Below are 4,746 nucleotides of genomic sequence, written 5' to 3'. Positions count from 1 at the left end.
TGAGTGTTCCAATGCAGGGGAAAGGTGCATGGCATCTTCTGAACTAGTCTCAGACATCACACAGCTTCTCTTTCACCACATTCTCTTGGTCACAGTTCAGGGCAGCCTAGACTCAAGGAGGATCCGACAAGGTCATGTGCAGGAGAGCAGGAGAGAGAGGAGCTATAGTTGTCTCAACCTTAGGAAAATACAGTCAGCAACGATATGACCAGAGCATGGTGGTCTCTCTCCCCTTGGATTCCTGCCCTGGTTCTCTGAAAGGAAGGTGTCAAGAAAAGAATAGATGTCCCCAGGGAAGGCATCTTTGGAATATCCCTTCATTGGGTCAGCAAAGTAGATGTGGTATGTCATGTGTTGTATACTTCTTCCCTCTCCCTCCAGACTCATGTGGACCACATGCCCCTCTCTCTCCAGCCACACTTGCCCCAGGACTCCTTCTGCCCGAGGGTATTTGCCCCTGCTTGCTCTCTTCCCTCTTCAGCTTGTTAATGCCCACACATCCTTCAGATCTCAGCGCAAACATCACTTCTTTGTAGAAAATTTTCCAGGTGCCTTTGATTAGGTCAAGCCTCCAGTATAGGCACACATAGCACTAATTACCTTATTGTGGTTGTAATTCTTTTTGAATATTTAATGTCTGCCTCCTCATCTTGATGGTAAACTCCAAGAGGTCAAAGTCTGATTTTGACAACCTTTATAACACACACACACAGTTACAGAATCCCTGGCACAGAGAAGGTGTTTAGTAAACATTTGTTGGAATCTATTTATATCATTATTGAACATTTCGTATCTGCCAGACACTGTGTTAGGTGTGGGACTGCAGTAGTGACTGAGACAGTTCCATTTCCACCATCTTGGAACTCACATTCAGAGGGAGAGACCGGTGATAAACAGATAAGCCCGTGGGATGCATGTGTTGAAAGACGGGCCCTGGGAGAGAAAAGCAGGGGACGCAACCCAGCCTTAGAGTCAGGGAAGACTTCCTTAAGGAAGTGAGATTTCCAAGCGCTTCTCCCCACCACTGCCCCCCACCCCAAGTCCTCCATCCCAGACAAGTATGTGTGCACACAGGTCTCAATGTCTTCCTTTCTTTTAGGAGCAAATGTTAATCAATCCTGTGTAATTTACATTTATAGGTGTAACAGAATAAATCAATATAAGCCAAAAAAAGAAGTATAAATATGTTCCTCAGTGTGAACGGGCTGTTTAATATTACCGTGTGCACTAATTAAGTTGTATGTAACACAGAGATCACTTTGACACTGTTAAACTTAATGACCCTCTGCTTAAAGAGGAAAGACACATTTACAGTGAGATTATATAGTCTGAGCTGTAATGCCTAGCCAGAGGAACACCTCCAAGGAGATTGTTTCTAAATGCCTCAAAGCACCAGCTTTGAAATAAGAATAATGTCTAAGTGGCAGTGCTGTCCTTTAAGCCATTTAATTGTTTGCAGGGATATTTCTTCCACCTGTGCACCCAGCAGAGCTAAAAGTCAGAGCAGTTAATTGGGTTCAGGAGTTATCTCACTGACCTTGGAGCCCAGAAAGTACTAGGTGGCCAATGAAGTCTTCAAGATCACCATGTTATATCAAGAGCTTGCATCAAGGCCATCATTTTCCATGCATTATCTCAATTAATCATCATAACACCCATCATAACCTAGGAGGCTATGGCTCCATCCTTAGAAACCCCAGGGGCCATGGCTCCACCCTTTGGGATCCTAGAGATTGTGGCCCTCCACTTTGAGACTTAGGGGCCCTGTTTCCTGTGTTCCGTGTCTCTTCAGCTTCTGCTTCCTGGTTCCTCGGCCTCTTGGCCCCTCGGGCCTCACTGCCCTCATCTGCTCTGCTGGGGCAAGTGTTCCAAAGCTCTGTAGCTCCACCAATAAGTGCCTGGAGGCACCCCACTCTGCCAGTAAATTTCAGTGGAAAGGCAGGCAGCTCTCTTGCTCCATGGGTCATGGGTCGGCAAGCCTAGCTCCGCCAATTAGTGCTCAGATGCGGCACCCCACTCCACCAGGAAGCCTCCTGCGCAAAAGCACTCGGCTCTCTCACCCTGTGGATCAGCTCAGCACTGTGTCCCGCTGGTCTCCTGGTTCTGCTGCTGCTGGTCCTCTGCTGCTGCTTCTTGCCATCTGCACCATCTCCAGTGTAACAGCTCTCTTCTCTTCCTTCTGAGTCCTTACCAGAATTATCTGATGTCTATAATTCTACCAATAGTTTCTTCAAGGCAATCCAGGCTTTTACTATTAGGCACTTTAAAACTCTTCCAGTCTCTTTCCTTTCATAGTTTCAAAACAGCTTCTACCTCTTAGGCACCTGTTAGAGCAACCCCCCACTCCTAGTATCAAATTCTGTCTTTGTTATCTAGTGCTGCTGTAAGAGAAATGCCACAAGTGGATGGCCTTAACAAACAGAGATTCATTCTCTCACAGTCTAGGAGGCTAGAAGTCTGAATTCAGGGTGCCAGCTCCAGGAGAAGGCTTTCTGTCTCTGTCAGCTCTAGGGGAAGGTCCTTGTCATCAACCTTCCCCTGGTCTAGGAGATTTTCAGTGCAGGGAACCCAGGTCCTTAGGATACACACTCCTGACTCTTCTTGCTTAGTGGTAATGAGGTCCCTCTGTTTCTCTGCTCACTTCTCTATTTTATATCTCAAAAGAGATTGACTTAAAACACAACCTTATCTTGTAGATTGAGTCCTGCCTCATTAACATAACTGCCTCTAATCCTGCCTCATTAATATCATAGAGGGTAGGATTTACAACACCTAGGAAAATCACATCAGATGACAAAATGGTGCACAGTCACACTTTACTGGGAATCCAGGTCTAGTCAAGTTGACTCATATCTTGGGGAGACATAATTCAATCCATGACGACACCCCTTGAAGGTATTTTTGCAGCCATTTTGTAGATGGGAAAACTGAGGCTCAGAGCGGTTAAGCAACTTTATTCATTCCTCCATTCATTTGACAAATAGCTTCTGAAGCCAGCCTTGTACCAGGCCCTGTTCTGAGCACTGGGGATTCAACATCAAACAAGACGACCAAAGCCCCTTTCCTCATGAATCTTACCTTCCAGTGGGGAATCCACCCAAACACACGGACAGCAGCACAGGGCGAATGTGCTTGAAGAGGAAAAAGCAGGGAACAGCTAGAGAGGAACTGGCGGGGGGTGGTGGTGGTGGGGGACTCTACTTGAGATGATGTAGTCAGGAAGGGTCCCTCTGAGAACACAGTTGACCAGTAATGTGAATATGAGGAGGTGGTGGCTCTGGAAGGTTTCCAGATAGAGGAAGTAGCTGGCACCAAGGCATGGAGACAGGGCTTAGCTTGGCACGTCCAAGGGCAGGGGGAAGACCAGAGCAGCTTGAGCATAGTGAGGGAGGGGAGCATAGTGGCGGTCTCTCCACTGGGAGGTGACTCCAGCCAGCCCTGTCTCCAGAGTCCATGGTCTTCATCATTGTGCTTCACAGCCTCGTACCCAGAAGAAATAACACAGGGAAGCCTGAGCTGGTTCTTTGGCAAGAGAGAAACCAAGCAGTGGGTTCCTCCTCCTGTGGGGAGACATAGGCTGCTAAACTAGGAATGTACGGGAGGAGAGAGAGCTGGGTGGGAACAGGTTCATCAAGCCCGGACCCAACCAGGTGAGACTCGGTTTTATTAGAGCTATTTCATAAATGAATAACTGACAGATCACATCTGAAAGAACTTGGCAGAACACAAGGTCTCCCACACCTACAAGTGAACTATTTGCTAAGACAAGTCAATATAGATTCTCTCTCCATTCATTGACTTAAAAAAAATCACCCTTCTACTATATGTTAGGTAGGTGCCGACAGACGTTGCCCTCGCCCACAAGGTTGACAGTACAGTAAATCCTAGATTAACTAGACCTCTCCTCACTGGTAACGTAATGTTATCCCACTAACTCTGGAGCAAGGGGCGCATGGCAAGCAAGCTCGCATCAGGATGGAGTCAGAAAAGCAGCTGGTTCCCATCTTCATCCCTCCGTCTACAAAACAGTGACCTCGGAGTCCACCCAGCAACTGTCAGCTAAGGTCAAGGGGAAAGGGAGGGCACACAAACCTTATTGTATAAAGATTTTTATTGCAGTTCTGGAACAAAGAAGGAATTCAAGCTAACCCTGTTAACCAGAGGATGAATCAGGACATTGTCCTTCTTCCTTATTTATGAATTAATTGAAATTTTATTAGAAACAATTGTGCAAGTGTCCAGCTCATCCATTTAAAAAAAAAAAACACCTCACAGTTTCTAAAGATTGTATCCTTGAATAACTGGGACAATATTCTGTAAATAACAAAGCAATGTCTTTTAATCCCCATCCCCACCTCCTCCTGCCACCACCTAGCTCTCACACACATCTAAATCCTGTTCCTGAGATCCTGGCTTTCAATACCATCGTCTTGCTAAGAATTCTAAACCGGTCTGAGCCTCGTGTTCTCCGAGCCTCTCTCCCTCCCCGAGGCAATGAGCCTCCTGGCGCCGTCTTGGAGGAAGAAGTTGTTATTGTTGTTAAGTGTTGTCAAGTTGATTCCAACTCATAGCGACCCTACAGGACAGAGTAGAACTGCCCCGTAGGGTTTCTAAGGTTGTGATCTTTACGGGAGCAGATCACCAGGTCTTTTCCTCCACAGAGTGGCTAGTGAATTCGAACTGCCAACCTTTTGATTAGCAGCTGAGCGCTTAACCATTGCACCCCCAGGACTCCTTGTAAGTAGA

This window comes from Trichechus manatus, unplaced genomic scaffold (genome assembly GCF_000243295.1).
Source record: "Trichechus manatus latirostris isolate Lorelei unplaced genomic scaffold, TriManLat1.0 scaffold00001, whole genome shotgun sequence".
NCBI classification, from domain to species: Eukaryota; Metazoa; Chordata; class Mammalia; order Sirenia; family Trichechidae; genus Trichechus; species Trichechus manatus.
This window is presented reverse-complemented; position numbering follows the sequence as displayed.